Raw genomic sequence first — 19,062 nt, 5'->3', positions numbered from 1 at the left:
GATACATACACACACACAGACACAAGCACACACACACACACACACACGTACACACTCTCATACAGTCAAACACACACAGCCAGACACAAGCAAACACACAGACAGAGACACAACACAATACGATTGCACGTGCACACACACACACGCGCACACAAACACACAATAATAAACACACAGACGCGTAGAAATCTGGCCCTTCATGCCTCACTTCCTATTCAATAGATACACGGCTGATCTGATTCTAGCCTCACCTTCGTTTCTTCTTTGGAAGTAAGTTTGAGCAAGTAACTCTGCTATGATAGTGGGAAAACTTTGAGGCCAGTGACCGTAATTCTCGAAGTTTGAAATTAGTTCTGGAAAAGGATAATTAACGTTACAAACTGGGTCAAGACCAATTGTGATGGTACAAAGCAGTAACATTCAAAAGATTATAACGGCGAATCGGTTCTTAGGGAAAATTACATCTGGCAAGTGGGAGTTTCGCAAAAGTGAGAAAGTGAGAGTTCGGGGACAGCATGCTCCTGTTAGTGTGAAGGGCAATGCGACCAGGGGTAGGGAACAGGACATGGCAGGGGATATTGAGGCGCTGGTCGAGGAAAAAGAAGGCGGTACATGCCAGCTACACGCAGCTGCGATCATGTGAATCCCTTGAGCATATGGAGCATAGCAGAACACTTATCAAGGAAATCAGGATTGAAAAAGCGGAAATGACAGAATATTGGCTAATAAAGTTCAGGAAAATGGAACGAGATTGCACAAGTATATTAAAGGCAAAAGAGAAATTAGTGAGAGAAATAGATCTCTTAAAAAAATTATGAACATATATATGTGGTTCCACAGGAGATGAGTTAGGCTTACGAGGTTTATTGTCACATGAACTCACACGAGGACAATGAAAAGTTTACAAGTCTCCATATTTGATGCAATCTTATGTTCTAAGTTATCTCCCTCTCCCTCCCACAAAAGGTACTGAATCATTGTATAAAACAGTAAAAGAATATAAAAAGTTAAAATGTAATAGTTGACAACCAGTTCTATCAAGCTGGAAAATCACAGAAACACAGTTAACAGTTCAATAACACAGTCCATAAGCATTCATCTCCTGTCTCTGCATTTTCTCCAACAGTCTACCATGTGCAACATTATCAAAGGCCTTACTGAAGCCCATATAAACTACATCAACTGCCATATCCTCATTCACATCCTTGGTCACCTTCTCAAAAAACTCAATGAGGTCTGAGAGACATGAGCTGTCCTTGACGAATCCACGTTGACTATCCCTAATCAAATGTTTGCTTGTTAGATGACTTTAAATCCTATCTCTCGTAATCCTTTCCAAAACTTTCGTGCAATAGACGTACGGCTCACTGGTCTATTATTAACTCTGCCACCTCTACTGCCCTTATAGATCAGGGCCACTACATTTGCAGTCATTCCGTCCTCTGGCATTAGCGTGTAGATAATGACGACTGAAAGACCAAAGCCAAAGGCTCCAACATCAACTCCCTAGGTTCCCATAGAATCCTCAGATAAATCAGATCCGGCCCAGGGGACTTGTCTACTTTCACTCCTTCGATAATGATAACACCTCCTCCTTACTGACTTCGATCCTTTCTAATCTAATATCTCACATCTCATTCTTGTTCTCGATAATATTATCCATTTACTGAGTGAAAACTGATGAGAAATATTCGTTTAGCAGCTCTCCAATCTCCACCGAGTCCAACCACAACATACCATTTCTGTCTTTGACTGTCCCAATTCCGATCCTCGTCATCCTTTCATTCCTCACATACCTAAAGAAAGCTTAATGGTTCTCCTTTATTCTACCTGCTACAGGCTACTCATGTCCCCTCTATGCTCTTCTTAATTCTCTCTTCAAATTCTTCCCAGCAAAACCGTAACTCTCCATTGCCTCCTGTGAACTATCCCATCTCATCGTCACATAAGTCTCCTTCTTCCATTTAAGAAGAGATATAATTTCTTCAGGAAACTACAGTTCCCTTGCCTTATCACTTCCTCCCTGCCTGACCGGAACATTCCTATTAAGGACATGCAATATATTTTCCTTAAATCGTCTCCACATTTCGATTGTCTCCGCCCCCTACATTTTGTTACCCCAGTCTATGCATTTTAATTCTTGCCTATTCGCATTATAATTGCCCATCTACCATCGATAACTCTTGCTCTGTGGCATGTACCTATTCTTTTCCATCGCTAAACTAAACATAATCGAATTGTGATCACTTTCACCAAAGTGGTGACCTATGATTAAATCAAACACCTGGCTTGGTTCATTACTAAGCACCAGATCTCGTGTGGTATCCACTATTGTCGATCCTTTGAAATATTGTGTCAGGAAACCCTCCTTAATATATTGGACAAAAGCTGATCGATCCGACGTACTAATGGTACAGCATTTCCAATCAACGTAGGGTAAGTTAATGTCCCCCATAATGACCACCCTGTTCCTTTCAAGTTGGACTGAAGGAAGCTGGACAACCTAGGCAAATAAATATTATTCTTTTGAAAACAGTTCACAGTGTAGTAGAGGACGGGCTGGAGGTCTTAAAAATATGTACAAAGGTGAATAAAATATTGGCTACGTGATTTAGCGTATCCATGGTATTGTCAAAACTAACGGAGAAAATTCCTGGGCTCCTTGCATGAATATATGTATCACCTATAAATGTTGGTGAGGTTCTGGACGCCTGGAGAACGATTAACGCTGTGCCTTAATTTAATGAAATTGGAAGAGAAGTCTAGGAAATATAGCCCTGTGTGTCCAACTTTGGTGTTGGGTACGTTTTTGGAGGTGTTTCTGAAAGATTGCATTTGGAGAGGCAAATGATGAGCAAGGATCGTCAGCATTGTCTTGCGCAAGGAAATAGAGTCTTACGAATTTGATTGAGTTTTTGATTAAATAAACAAGATTAATGTGGCCAGAACATTGTTTACTTTGACTTTAGTAAAGGCTTTGACAAGGTTCTGCATGGTCGACTAATTATTAAAGCGAGATCACATTGGATTCAGGGTGCGCTTGACAATTGGATACAATATCCATTTCACAACAATAGATGAGGTGTAACAGACAAGAATTATTTAACCACTACTTACAATCGAGTGGTTCCACCCAGTGTTACAGTCTTACCATTTTGTAGTTCACTTGGTGCAGGGTGCAGTTGTTCTGTTGCTTTAAAGTGTCTTAAAGTTATACGCACACCCTCATAAGGAAAGAGAGAGAGAGAAAAGAGAGAGAAAGAGAGAAAGAGCGCGAAAGACAGAGAACAGAGAGAGAGAGATGACTAAAATTGATTTAACGTGAGCGTCACTGTGCCTCAGGCAAGGGACAATGTTAAGAATATGGGTCCTTCATTGTGATCTTAGCCGGTACTGGTGTCGAGCACGTTCTGAACCACGCCCAATCATTACACAGTGCGCAGTCGACGATGGCCTGTCGATCCAGTTCATATCATTCTAAATCCAAGGGTGCTTGGGCATTTTAGTATCAGACCTTGAAGACCATGGTGAGAGCATCATGCCAGGATTACCCGAATTGTTGTGATTAAGGTCTTCAATTGTTTGCCATTAGGGATGCCATAAAATAATCTACTCAGTTTACTCTCTTTAAGTTGACATTAGACATGAAGTTAGATGCCCTTTGAAATTAATGAAAAATTGTCAGGAGCAAAGTCGGAGATTACACACTTCGATTATGTGTCGGAGATGACGGAGAGATTAAACCGAGTAGATTAGTTAGCTAAGAAGCAGCGGAGAAGGTGCAGTGTAGGATGAAGCAAGTGGCAATTAGAAGCTCTGCGACGCGGACATTCTCCCAAGGGGAAAACGTGCACACAAAGGTATCTGCGATAAGAGATCCATTCAAAGCCTGAATTAGTGGTTCCTATCAAATTGAGATAAAGTTGAGTCAGGTGAAATATTTAGTAAAAATGCCAGCTGGAAAAAATGTTATCAGGTATATCATGTGAACATGTTGAAACATTTTTATATGAGAGAGAAAGAACGGGAGGAACAGAATGAGAAAACCAGTCCAAATAATTTGGATTTTGAAATGCCTCAAAAAGATTTCAAAATGAAAAAGTCCTTGAGGTGTAGAATAGATCAGTAAACTATTGGTCTCAGGAGCTCTGAACGACGTTGAAACAATTGTTACTACAGAACAAGGACATTTGTAAGGATCAGATGGGGAAGACTAATGCTATTGTACATAAAGTAGACGTAGTGTATAGTGCTCTGATAAAACAACACTCCTATCGGATTAATGCTCTCAAAGCTAGGCAGGCCCACTTGGAGGTGGAGGCCAAACTCGACGAGAACATCATTGAAACAAGCCAAAAGGAATGAAGCTCGCCAATCATCTTTGTTCTCAAACTATCGGGTCTCAATGATTTTGCATACATGATCGGAAGATCAACACCATTCCAACATTGCACTCATACCGAATTGCTAGATTGGCGAACTGCATCGAGAAAGTTGGAGAAGCCAATTGTAACAGCAATTTAGACTTAATACTTGGTTAATATTCGTTACCTTTATGAGAGTTGGCAAATGAAAATTTCTGCGTCTGTAACTCCAAATTTACGTTGTCTGATTTTAAAATGATGAACTTTGGAATGATGAATGCGCTCGGCACATTCCAAAGGCTCATGAACAGAATTGTGGCTCGGCTAAGAAAGTGTGCAGTCCATTTGGACAACGTAGTGATCTTTAATAAGTCCTGGAAGGATCGATTGGTACAGTTGGCAGAGCTCTTTGAACGACTACCAGAAACAAAAGTAGTAATAAACTTAATTGAAATGGAATTCGCGAAAAAGAAGTGACGTTTTTGTGACAGAACATCGGTCATGTAAGCTTGAGCCCACGAAACACAAAGACGAATGCCATCGAGTAATTTCCACGACCAATTTCGAAGAAAGAAGTGATTTGATTCTTAGGACTCAGCGGATGCTTTCAGAGGCTTGTTCCAAACTTCAGCAGTGTAGTGGTACCGTTCACCTATTTGCTAAAGATGAACACAATGTTTCGATGGACAGAACAATGTCAGCAGGCATTCAACCATTTGAAGTCGAACTTGACCGCGAAACCAGTTTTAGCTACAGTAAGCTTTTCAAAACGATTAAAGTCACCATCGATGTTCGTGACATTGGATTTGCAGCTGTACGCGTCCAGTAAAGTAAGGATGGGATTGAACTGCCAGTTGTTTACTATTTGAAGATCAACATCCACAAGTGCAAATACTCCACACCAGAAAAAAAACTATTGTGCTTGGTACTGACCTGAGAACATTTTAATGTGTATGTCATGAACAATGTGTCAGAAACGATTGTGTACACTGACCAAAATCCGCTTCCATTCTTAGAACGTTTTAAGGATAAGAATATGAGACTATTTCGTTGGAGTCTTATGTGACAGACTTTTACTTTAAAAAGTGTGTATGTTACTGTTCAGAAGAATATAACTGCAGACACGTAATCAGGATTTCAACTTATAGAGTGTCGATGAGATTTGACTTTATTTAAAGATTTGGGGAAAAAAAATTAAGGTGAACTTAAATGAAAATTTTGTATATGGTCGGGTTATGTGCTTAAAGTTAGAGAAAAAGAAGCTAGTTTTCATTTTGATCGTCCTTATTTTCTTAAGGGGCGGAGTTCTTAAAATGAAGGCATACGTTAAGAGAGTTGAATGCAGCAGAACCACCGGACACAGCACCAACTGTACTCAATAACGCAACAATGCCCCATCGGATTGAACAATTCGATTAATTCGTTGCCTGGAGACAAATATAAACTCGAATGAGGCCAGTTTAAATTATACCCCGAAAAATACCAATTTTCTATCAAGTTTGAATTTTGCATATTGACAATTTGTTCAGCCAATTACACAATCCGATGCTCTGGCGTATTAGACTGTGAACATTTGAGAGGAGAAGTCAAATGACTGAACATGTAACAGACGGCTTGAAAAAAAATTCCTTAAAAGTACCTTTTCGATCATTAACCTGTGACGCAGAAATTCCTGTCAAGGAAAAAGGAAGACACAGGAAAATCCAAAGACAACAAGCTACAGCTGCCTGGATTTGAGATAAGAATTGATGTTTTGTAAATCGTAATGCGAATTTTGTTGGGCTAGTATTACAGAAGAGAATATAAAAGATATTCGAGAGGAAGAAACTATAAGTAGTGTCTACTTAATTATTCTCTGCTATCCTTTCAGAAATAAAGTTGTTAATTTACATAGTTCTTGGCCACTTGATTTGTATACACATTACGTCACTGGATAAATCTTCCTGCGATGTTGGTTTTAAGTTAAGCAGGCTAGTTTACTGCAAGTCGTAACAGTAGTGGATTGTAATAAAAACAGTTTGTGGAATGTCTACAAGATGGATTTCTGGAGCTTCTTGTCGTGCAGCCCACGAGAGAACAGGCAATTCTGGATCTCGCGTTGTTTAATGAGGCAGAGTAGACAAGGGAGCTTAAGTTGAAGGAACATGTCGAAAGCAATAATCATAATGTGATTGAATTTACTTTGCGATTTGAGAGGATGAAAAGAGAATCAGGGGTAACTATGTTTCAGTTGTCCAAAGGCAACTACAGAAACATAAGACAAAAGCTGTTTTGAATTGACTGGGAAAGTAGCTGAACAGGAAAGTTATTGGAGTTGCAATGGTTCAAGGAGTAATTCAGGAGGCACAACAGAGATTTATTACGAGGAAAAAGAGGCATGTTACATGGAGCATGGGGTAAAAATAGCTGACTCGAGAAGTCAGAGATATAATATAAGCAGAAGACATTGTACACAAAGTGGCAAAGGGCAGTGGAGAAACAGAGAATTGGGAAGTTTACATAAACCAACAGAGGGCAACAAAAAAGGAGGGAGGAGACTAAATATGGGGGTAAGCTAGCCAGTAATATAGAGAAAGACTGTTCGAGATTCTTTGGATAAAAAAGCTGCAAAAGTGGAATTGGACGCTGGAAGATGATGCTGGAGAGACAGTAGTGTTCAACAAATATAACGATGAGGAACTTTGCATCAGTTTTCACGGTGGAAGATTTGAATATTTTCCCAAAAAAACTCAAGAGAATGAGGAGGCAGAGTTGAGTATAATGGTCATTACCAAGGAGAACGTGATAGTAAACTGAATGACCAGAATGTGAATAAATAACATGGACCAGATGGACTACACCGAGAGACCGAATGGAGACAGTTGAAGACGCGTCATAAGCGTTAATGCTAATCTTTTAGGAATTACTACAATCAGTAAACATCCAAGGGGACTGGAAAATCGCGAACGTGGCACCAAGTTTAACAATGGACTAAGGCAGAAGATGCAGAATTACAAACTCATTAGCCTAAACGTAGTCCTGGTAGCATCCTGGAAACCATCGTGAAGGATGCGATTTCTGAATACTTGGAAGTGTTTGGTTAAATTGAACAGAATCATCATTGTTTCATCAAGGGAAGCCATGCTCCACATATTTGCTAGAATTATTTGTGGAAGTAACGAGCAGATTAGATCATGGAGAACCAATGGATGCTATTCACCGGGACGTCAACAATCCTTTGGCAAGATGCCACACAGGGGGCCCATGGTTTTAGAGGCAAGGAAATGCCATGGGTAGAAACGTCGACGTCTGGCAGAAAGCAGAGAGTAGGGAAAAAGGGGCCCTTCTCAGAATGGCAACCGGTGACAGTGGTGTTCCACAAGACTCGTGTGGGGACCACAACTTTTCACTTTATGCATTAGTGATCTAGATTAATGAACTGAGGGCATTCTGGCTCAGTTTTCAGATATGTCGAGGGACAAGTAACCTTGAAGAGGAGGACAGCCTGCCGAAGGGTGCTCCAGCGCATGTCCTCAACTTCCCTCACCTCTGACCTTGCACAGCACCCTTCCAAACACAATAAGGGTAGGACAGCCCTGGTCCTCACCTTCCCTCCGACCCCAATCAAGCTCCTGATACAATGAATCATCCTCTGCTATTTCCACCACCTACAGTAAGAATACAACCAGAGATACATTCCCCTCCACACCACTATCAGCATTCTGCAGAGAACATTCCATGGAAGACTCATGCCCTCCAAAAATCCAGCCTGCACTATCGGCACTTGCCCCTGTCATGGCATGAGGTGTAAAATCTGCGCCGACACCTCCCCCTCACGTCCATCCAAGAGCCTAAAGGATCCCTACACATCCAGCAGAGGTTTCCCTGTGTATCCAAACATCTCATATACTGTGTGCGTTGTTCCCAATCTCCTCTACTTTGGGGAGACAGGACGTCAATTTACAGAACGGTTCAAAGAATAGCTCTTGCACCGACTCACATTCAACAACCCCACTGTCCTGTGACAGCACACTATAACTCGCCCTCCCACTCCGCCAATTTCATACAAGTTCTTGACCTCCTCCACTAACCAAATTCTAGTCACCCAACGTCTGGAGTAAGAATGCCTTATCTTCCGCCTTGGCACCCTCTAACCACACGACATCAATGTCAATTTGGCAGGTTTCCTCACCTGCCCTTCCCATCTTTTCCCAGATCTAACCCTCCAGCTCGGCATTGCTCTGTTGAACTGTCTTACCTGTCCATCTTCCTACACACCGATCTACTCCGCCTTCCACTCTGAACTATCACTATCATCCCAACTTTCGCCTACCTATTGCATTTCCAAGCCAACTTCTCCCTCATCCCCAAACCCTCACATTTATTTCTCATTCCCCTTTTGCCCACCTCCCCCGCTCATTCCTGATGAAGAGCTTATGCCTGAAACGTTACGTCCCCTGATCCTTGGCTGCCACCTGATCGGCTGTGCTTTTCTCGCACCACCACACTTTTTGACACTAACCTACAGCATCTGCAGCCCTCACTGTCTCCTGCAGAAGAATTTAGACGGTCAGGATAGTCGGCAAAGAACTGGGAGATGGGATACAACGTGGGAACGTGTGAGATCATGTACATTGGTAGGAAGAATAGCAGCATGAACTGTTTTCTAAATGGCGAGTAAATTTAGTGGTCTGACATGCAAAGAGTCATTTGCGTTTTACTCCAGGAATCTTGCAAGGTAAACTTGCAGGTTGTTAGTAGTTAGGAAGGCATTGCAATGGTGGTATTTATTTCAAGAAAGCTTGGATATAAAAGCAGTGATATACTTCTGAGACTGTGTAGGGCTCTGGCCAGACTTACTTTAAGTAATGTGAGTAGATTTGGGCCTTATTTCTCAGGAAGGATCACTGGCCTTGTAGTATATTTAGAAGAAATACAGGAGAATGTTCACAGGAATGAAAAGCTTAAATATGAGGAACATTTGAGGGTTCTGTGACCATATTTGATGGCTTTCGGAAGAATGTGGAGGGGAGGGGCTGGAGGTGAACCTTGCAGAATATTGAATTACCTGGACAGAGTGGATATTGGGAAGATTTTTTCCAATGGAAGAAGAATCTAGGACCCCATTGCTCAAAGTAAAGCTAAGATTTTTTAAACAATAGAAATAAAGAGAAACCTCTTCAGCTGGAGAGTGGGGAATCTATGGTTTCACTGCCTCCCAAGGCTGGAGACGCCAAGTCATTGAGTGTGTCAAAGACTGAGATTGTTAGATTCTTGATTTAAAGTGGATGAAGGGTTACGGGGGGAAATCATGAAATTGGGGTTGAAAAGCTTAACAGCCAGGATTGGATAGTGGAGTAGACTCGATGGGATAATTGGCCAAATTTTTGCTCCTATGCCTTCTTGTCTTCTGGATAACATTGGTTGTCCACATTTCTCATTGTAGATGTATCTTGGAATCTGATCTTCATATGAATTACAAAGATTAACATCCCAATACTGATGACTGGAAAATGCCATATCACATCACTTACATCTCAGCAGCATGTCCCTAAACCTCTGTTTTCTTTTTATCTGACTCCTCCTCAATGTTATAATCACACTGCAATTGAAGTCCAAGAAATGGTAATTCATTACAATTAATTGACATCGGTAACATCAACAGCACGACACTCAATTGCCCTCTTTGATCCTCGAATAACAATCTGAATTGCGATTGTCGCATACAATTCTCTGTTAACATATCCATGCCGTTTGTTTGTTATGACCCATGTTTTCTAAGGCACATTTTCCCATCGGATTATGGACTATAAAAGTGCTATCAGTGTTTTACTGACATAATCACTGACCAGTGGTTACAGGCTGTATGTTTCCATATATAAACGGAGACACTTGTTAATGCTCTGTCAATTCTTGGCATTACTCCCATTTCCAAGGCAGATAGAATGATTGCACACAATCGGTCTACCACCTCCAACATTCCTTTCCCCAATCACCCCACATATCCCATGCCGGGTGAGAAAATTTTAAACGCTATTTTGAATTAAAAATAAACAGGATTGAGTTAAAAGTAGTTAGCTGGAGCTATTTGTTCAGCGACTGTGACTAATGTTGATCTCCGTGGATTCTAATTATCCTAAGGGAGTCTTTCCATCGTTTAATGATAAATGGGCTCCATTCAATGTGTCATCACACATTATGAGCGGGCACGTTACCGACATCACTAACGGGGCCAGTAGCTCCGGGCAGGGGGGCGGGCGGTAGGCAGAAGAGTTCAGAGCCTGAGAACATTGGACTGGAACGTTCCAACAATGGATCACAATCTGAGAATAATAGATTGGAATGTGACAATAACGGACAGGAGTTTATCCTGGGGACTTTACTGGCTTTCTCGGCCTTGGATATCGTTAGCATCGCGGATCAAACATATCCTTTGGATTATTCAAGGTGGTTACTATCCCATCCTCGCTATATTTGGCGTTCCGAGTAAGTTATTCCATGTGTGCATTAACCCGTTTGAACTGAATTTCTGCTCATGACATGCAAATATGGAAAGGTGAAAGTCAACGTCTTCAGTTCCAGACAAAAAATCCATCCATTATTAATTATAACGAGCAAATTACTATTTAGAAATTACTCATTGATATGCAAGGAGGAAGCACACTCTTCTCAAATACCATAACCCTTTTAGTCCTGCACCGATTTACATTTCCACATCCGCCCCACTCAACAATCCTGCCCAATACCACCACTATCATATCCCAGGCTTCTCCTCAGCCTCAGTGCAACTTCTGAATACACCATAATCAGTGCCCTTCTTAAAACTGGATACATCTGTTTCAAATCTCTTTTAAGCATCTGTCCATTAAAAATAATTGTACTTGAGGTGTTTACCTTGTTCCCTGCACAGACTCTGTCAGACAGGATGACAGCGTACTGTGCTCAAGTCATTTGCACATAATTTGGATGCACAGAATAATAACCTGTTGACATATTATGAAGGAAGTTGATGCAATTGAAATGAAGCCATCATATTTGTGAGGAAAAAGCCCATCTGCTTGCCTCATGTCTTTTAGAGAAGACAATGTGTCATCCCCCCATGGTCAGGTCTACGTGTCACTACAAACCCACATCAATTTATTTTACTCATTTCTGTCCTGTGAATTGGCTGAAACAGCCACTCAATTCAAAATAGGCATAACGTGCTCGCCTGACCAGGCTGCACACATCCCGTGAACAAAAGCAAAGGGATCTCCCTTCTCTGCCTGGTTCCCATGTTTATACAGCTCACTTCCGTCCGTTCTCGAGAGTGAAGGCCATCTCCATAGACAGCTCCGGTGCTGGCGTTATTGATGCTGACATACATAAGTAAGGAACTTGAAAATTCCCCATCAGACATAGTGCTTAGAGAAAGAATGGCTCTTCACACCATAAGAAAAACTGCAGCGAGTACTAGAGGGAAAAGAATTCCTATGATTAAAAACATGAAAGTATTGTTGACGCAGTGTTTAGGGTTTTGTGGACAGATTTTCTCTCCTTTTTAAGATATAATCTTCCTGCCACAGATAGAATGCAAAGAGGTTTCATCAGACACATCCCTGGAACGGTAGTACTATGAGGAGTTAATAAAGGTTAAACTGTCGTGCTGTGAGAGAATACGAGGGGATTACATTGAAACTTGAGGGTGATGAACAATAGCTCATAATGATCTAAACAGACACTGAAAGATGATAAATTACATATTTAGTTTTTTACTCGGGATACATGATTCGCGATAGGTTAAGTTCCTGTGAAGATACGTCCCTATCCCATCCCCACGCGCCATGTCTATTGAGAGAGGTGGACGTCCACGCTTGAAAAACTCTCACCACATTAATACAATGCAGTTGATGTCTAATAGTGCACCGAATGTCACGTTCTCCACAATCCTGACAGCAGCCACAATACCTTCTTTCGAAAACAGCTTCTGACATTCTTGGAGAACATATGTCTCTCTTCTCTGAGATGGAATTTGCTTTTTTGAGATTTGAAACAAAACATTTTGCTTCCTTCCCTCCTGCCAGCACTCCAGTCAAAATTTCACGTGTTCCACAGGAAGTAGAGCCACGAGGAACATTGTGGAGAGGTCTCTGATTGCAGTTTCTGCTCCATTGGATTGTCATGTTGGAGTATCAGTGACATCCTCCTGTTCCTGGATAAATGCCTCAAGGGGCTGAATGACCACCTCCTGTTCCCATGAGACAGGTCCATGGGTCTGATTGGACGATCGGACTATGTTTAACAGCACAATGTGCTGACCAGACGCCTGCTTTTCCTGATTAGCAGGCACCAGGTTGGAATGGCTGCCTTCTTCTTGTTCAGTAGTTTCGAAGGGCTGATCGACCTCTAGATATCCGTGTGGAGCCAGCTTGAGATGCCGACTGAGATCCTCTTTAAAATGCCCAGAGTCAGTCAGTACTGCTCCATGAATGATAACAATACTTTCTCAGCACAAACTGAATGTTGTCCATGTCTTGCTGCACATAGGTACAGACTGGGGCAGGAGCTGGGGAGGGGTGGTGGGCATAGTCATTGATGAAGCAGCTGAAGATATTTGTGCAGAGGAAACTAACCAGAGAATTTCCTGAAGAGATACCCAGGGACTGAGAGTTGTCGGCCACCAACCACAAACATCTTCTTTAGTGCTCTGCAAGACCCCAATCGAGTGGACGTTACATCTAGTCCCCACAAAGCTTAAATAAGTTGGCGCTTCCGATGCCATCCTCACTCAAATGCTGCCTTAACATCAAGGGCATTCACTCTTTGCTGAGCCCTGTGTTGAATTATTTTGTTCATATCATTAAGTGACGGTTAATGTATACGGAGGTTTTTCTTCTCAAAGTGCGTAATGAACGTCAGAAAGTATCTGGTCTGGAGAGTTAGGGTAGCTAGGTCACTGAAGATATTTGAAGAGGAGGTAGATGGATTTGTGACCTGTCATAGAATTTAGTGGTGTGAAGAATTCAGCATTAAAGATGAGTCGATGCCAACAATGATTCAGCTATGGTCCTATATAACATCAAGACAGTCTTGACCGTCCATATTAGTGAGTTCTGCTTCTTATGTCTTTAAATGCTGTAATTGGAAAATTAAAGGAGGTATTTTTTGAGAACGTTTTGTTATTGAATGTAGCAATCAGAGAGAAAAAAGTATTTTGTGAGCCATGCCTTGCTGAGTTATGGGGGCTGTATTCACACTGATTCTGTGTCTACATCAAGACCAATAAATGAAGTAAAAGTTGTAGAGAGGAGGAGAACTTTAGATTCCAAATAACTTTGTCCAACACACACCAAACTGCGTGTGACAGTCTTGATGGACTGAATGATAACCTTTCTTACTGTAGACTAGTTATTTGGAGTAAGTGACCTCCATGTGCTCCTGTGAATGAGGATTAAGGGTTTGAATGAAACGTAGGAACATAGTTCTGAGGAGCAGGAGTTGGTTATTAGACATTTGTTTCTTCTCTACCAGGCACTAAGATTGTAGATGATCTGATTCTGGTCTCAGCAGTACTTTTCTGTCCGCATATCATTTTCGTACATTGAATTGTCTGTCAACTGTTGAAAAAACACAGCTTTGGATAAATGCAAACACCACAAACTTCTTGAGGGTCGAATTCTGACTTGTACTTCTTCCCCTTTGTGAATGTCTCAATCATGCTCTGACCAATGTTTGAGTGTCAACGATGTTTTTTCCAGTCGCACTCCTCCACTGGTTACCACAAAGTTTAATTGTAAAAACTTTAGTGATTTGGCCAGTAATATAGGTCTCAGACTGGGTCATTTTCCAGTAACAAATGTGAGGCACAGATGGTTGAGCTCATAACAAATTGTAAAATGATTCACTGACCAAAATTCTATTCTGTCTTGGAAGTAATTCTGCTTAATCAAGCTGTTGGTAATGGGATTTCGTCACAGAACAGTTGGATTTCGCAGAATCCACTTTATTTCAAGAAATGGAGAGATTCCAATGAATCCTAATCAGGAATCCTTCACGAGTGTTAAAGGTGACTGAGGGATTTTCTGCTCCCATACTTGCTTCTCAGGAAGGACGAAGTAAGGGAGAGGGATCAATAGGCTGCTGCTTCACAGGCATATAAGATCTTTCTCCCTCTCTGTGTTAGAATATACGATCATGTGAACTGGACACAAAACTGGCCCATGTGCATTCTCCTTGAACATTCTCTGGAATATATGATTATGAACTATGTGCACATGCATCATTGCTGTTGTCATTTCTAGTACCTTTTATTAGTCAAAATGTCCCCGCTTTGTAATTTCAGAACATGCTTTAAAAATGATTGATGTCTTCATAATATGTGTGTTAATATCAATACTTCTTAATAATAAAACTTATTCGCTACCTTTAGTCTCCCTGAGAAGAGAAAATATTTCTCCAGCTGATGCACTTTCAGAAATGTATGATGGGTCAATAATGAGGCAGAAGTGTTAAACACTAAGCCACTGTGCCGCCCAAAAAAATGGAGGTCGCCCGAGCGGGTACTCGAACCTTGGGCCCTCAGATCAAGAGTCTGATGATCTACCGACTGATAAACAGAAATCAATCCACCCTCTAAACCTGTCCCACATTGCCACTGACTCTTTCAATCAAGGATGTATCAAACTCGGCTTCCGTTCCTGGCTTGGGAAGGGAATACCAGATCGCATAATACCACACGAGCATCGATATTCCATTTAATAATTTATTTTATGTTTGTCAACATCATTCTCTTGCCTTCTCACTAGAACCATTGATCCCCTAATAAATCAAAAACGTGTCGATTGGTGTTTTAGTGATACTAACGTCTGTGTCTCCGTGTGTGAATGTGTGTGTGTCTATGTGGTTGTTGTCTATGCCTTTGTGTGTGAGTGTATTACTGTCCGTATATCAGCCTGTGTGTTTCTATCTGTGTTTGGGTCTATTTCTGTGTGACTGCATGTGTATCTGTGTGCCTTTCTGTCCTTGGATGTATTGTGCATGTTAGCATATGAGGTATTTTCCCCAATACGTCTGTGTATTTATGTGTCTGCATCTCTGCAATGAGGTATCTGTTCTTTTTGGAGTGAGAGAGCTGACGTTGCAATAGACAGTGGTTTTAAAGCGAGAATTGCCATCGTTTGACATTTCTCCTCACTTGGTCGGTCGGACGTGCATGTTTGAGAATGTCCACAATAATCATTCCGGTCTTCTCTGACTCGTGCCAGGGTCCTCCGACATGTCGGGAAAAGGGGATGAGGGAACTGATTCTGGGCAATCTACCACCCGGCTTGGCCATTTTTGTCCTCGTACAGGCTGTTTCTCCGTGAATGGGAGAAAGGGAGGGAAGGGTGAGGGTGCATGTGGATGACCCTGCTGTTAGTGCTTGCGTGGGTGGGTTGCGGGGATGGTGAGGTGTCTGGAAGTAGTCAGTGCACAGTGTTGTATCCATGCAGTTTTATTAGTGTGTGTTGCATACCACTGACTAATTACATCAGCTTGTACAGAATCGTTTTGAGTGGATCTTACAAATAGCAAGGAAAAGATAACATTGGTGTTTTTAACATCCAAACCCAAACTGTTGCACAAAACCTGTGCATTATATGGTCTGCAAATTAGGTACGCAAGATTTGTGGGTGCTGTAGTAGTATTGAATGATCTCAAGTTGCATCTGAACTATTCTAATGCTGTGAAAAGTAGATCCTCAGTGCTTGGGAGCCGACTATGAAGCGCTTCTGTGGTGTTTCCTCCGGCATTAAAAGTGGCCTGTCCCTGCCGTTTCCGGTTGTCAGTTTCAGCTGTCCGCTGTAGTGGCCAGTACATAGACAGCTAACGATCCGCATCCACGAACATCAACTAGCCACGAAACGACACGACCAGCTATCCCTAGTAGCCACACACGTAGACGACAAGCAACATGAATATGACTGGCACAACACTACCATTATAGGGCAAGCGAAACAAAGAACAGCCAGGGAATTCCTAGAAGCTTGGCACTCATCCACAAACTCCATCAACAAACACATAGACCTGGACCCAATATACCGTCCACTACAGCGGACAGCTGAAACTGATAACCGGAAGCGGCAGGGACAGGCCACGAGAAATGCCGGAGGAAACACCACAGAAGCGCTTCACAGGAGGCTCGCAAGCACTGAGGATGTCACCTAGACAGGGGACGAAAAGTTTGCAACAAAAACTTCCAGCTCGGCGAACAGAACCACAGCTATTAAATATCATTTAAGCGTTGTAACTATATTAGCTTACTTGCAGTGTGGAAACAGACTCTTCGAACCAACAAGTCCACACCGACCCTCCGAAGGAGGAGCAACTCATCCAGACCAATCCCCCTACATTTACCGGTTCACCTTACACTATGGGCAATTCACCTAACCAGCACGTCTTTGGACCGTGAAAGGAAACCGCAACACCCTGCGGAAAATCACGCAGACACGGGGAGAACTTACAAACTCCACACACACAGTTGCTCGAGGCGGGCATTGAGCCCAGCTCTCTGGCGCTGTGAGATAGCAGTGCTAACAACTGTGCCACCGTGCCAACCAATTGACTGGAAGGAATACAAGCATCGACAAAGGAAAGAACAGATTGTGTGTAGAATTGCAGACTACTTAAATTCAAATCCTTTGGAAACTGTTGGAATCTAAGAAATAGCATGTGATATTGGATATTTAGCAGTTAACAATCTCATTGAAGAGAATCAGTCTATATTTCTGAAGGCAAAATCATACGTGATAAACTCCAGAATTTTTAAAAGTTGTTTCTTGCAGCATAGACGATTAAGAACCAGTAGAAATGGCATATTTGGATTTTCAGAAGGCTTTCTATGACAACCTCTGCAGGGAGTTCATAACTAAAATTAATGTGACGACTATTTGGAGGAATATATGTAAATGAAAGTTAACGTTAGTTTGGCCTTCTTTAAAGGGAGTCAGAATATACATGTGAAGACTGTTGAAGCAGTTGCATGGATTGCTTGTGAGACTGGATCTGGAGTATTATGTATAGTCTTGGTGACCCGATCGAAGGAAGAATATCCTGACCACAGAGGAAGTGCAACAGCATTCTCCAAATCCCTCAAATGGCAAGATTCTTTGATGAGGAAACTCGGTCTCTTTTCTCGAGAGTTTCAAATAATGAGATGACAAGGTAGAAGCGGAACTGATGTCTCTCTGGAAGTTTAATTCACATTCAAGTTATAGCTGGATATGTGACAGAACATTTAAGAATGCAATAAGGAGGAAGTTCATCACACGGTGAGGACTGACCAACACAATGCCATTGAAACCTGCTAGCAGGCATATTTAAAGTGAATTCCCAGATATTCCACAGATATGTCAAGCAGAACAGAATAACAAGCGAACAGCGAGGACCAAATCTTGACTTGCCAGTTTGCATCCAAATCAAAATAGTATGTCGAGACTGAGGATGGTGATAGAATGTCAGTGTCCAATGGTGAATCACAGGGATCTGTGCTGTGTCCTCTATTATTTGTGATTCGAAGGTGATGGTGTTGAATTGTTGGGGAAATTGTTAAAACTCACACAACGCCATGTTATAGTCCTACAGGTTTATTGGAAGGCAATAGACTTCGAAGCGCACAACCAACTGATGATGAAGCAGCGCTGAGAAAGCTCTTGCCTCCGAACAAACGTTTTTGTCTATAACCTAGTGTTGTGTGATTCTTAAACTTATTATTTTCTGTATTCATAAATGATGTAGATGTGAATGAGGAGGGGGGTGGGGGAGTGTGATAAATGAGTGTGTTCAATACAAAGATGGGCGGATAGTTGACACTGACGAAGAAGATCTGATTTTACAGGACGATACGGATGGAATGGTCAGATGGGCAGATCAATGGCAGATAGAACGTTTCTCTGAAAAATACGTGATGATGCACTTTAGAGTATGAAACACACGGGGGGATGTGGAAATGAATGCCACCACACTAGGAAGCTCAGAGGGTTCTTCTCCACAGATTGCGAAATGTGAAGGATGTGATTGCATTGAAAATGGTGCAGGAGAGATTCATCAGAATCTTCCCTTGGATGGAGCATACCAGGAATGAAGAGAGGTTGGATAAGGTTAGGTTTGTTTACGTTGGAGCAGAGAAGGATGGCACGCACGTGATTCAGAAGGTTAAGATTACGAGTGGCATGGATAGATGGATAGGCAGCAGATATGACTTATAGTCAATCGGCCAAGAACAAGAAAGCAAACGATTAAAGTGAACCCTTTGAGGTTTAGAGAGGATTTGAGGATTCTTTTTTACTCAACGGGTGTTGGACTCTGGAATGCAGTTCCTGCGAGGAAAGTTGTCTTGGACATCTCACAACCATTAAGAAGAGATGTGGAAAAGGATTGGATGAAAAATTTTATTCGTGAAATTGATTTATGATCTTCTTTTTGTATTATTCTGTTCAAACCTCGAGGTCCATGCAAGGCAGTGAATTCTGAAGCCAGAAGTCATTACTGCAAATGATACCTCATCAGCAGATTATGTTCGGAATGTCGACTCTCGCACGCCTCGGATGTTGCCTGACTAGCTGTGCTTTCCCAGCAACATACGTATTGACTTTGATTTCCAGCATCAGTAGCCCTTAGACATTGAATCTTTACAGTATGGAAGCAGGCCATTTGGCCCAACAAGACCACACCGACTCTCTGAAGAATATCACATTCAACC

This window comes from Chiloscyllium plagiosum, unplaced genomic scaffold (genome assembly GCF_037043375.1).
Source record: "Chiloscyllium plagiosum isolate Xiang-an unplaced genomic scaffold, Cpla_swu_hap1 HiC_scaffold_14, whole genome shotgun sequence".
In the NCBI taxonomy this organism is placed as follows: Eukaryota; Metazoa; Chordata; class Chondrichthyes; order Orectolobiformes; family Hemiscylliidae; genus Chiloscyllium; species Chiloscyllium plagiosum.
This window is presented reverse-complemented; position numbering follows the sequence as displayed.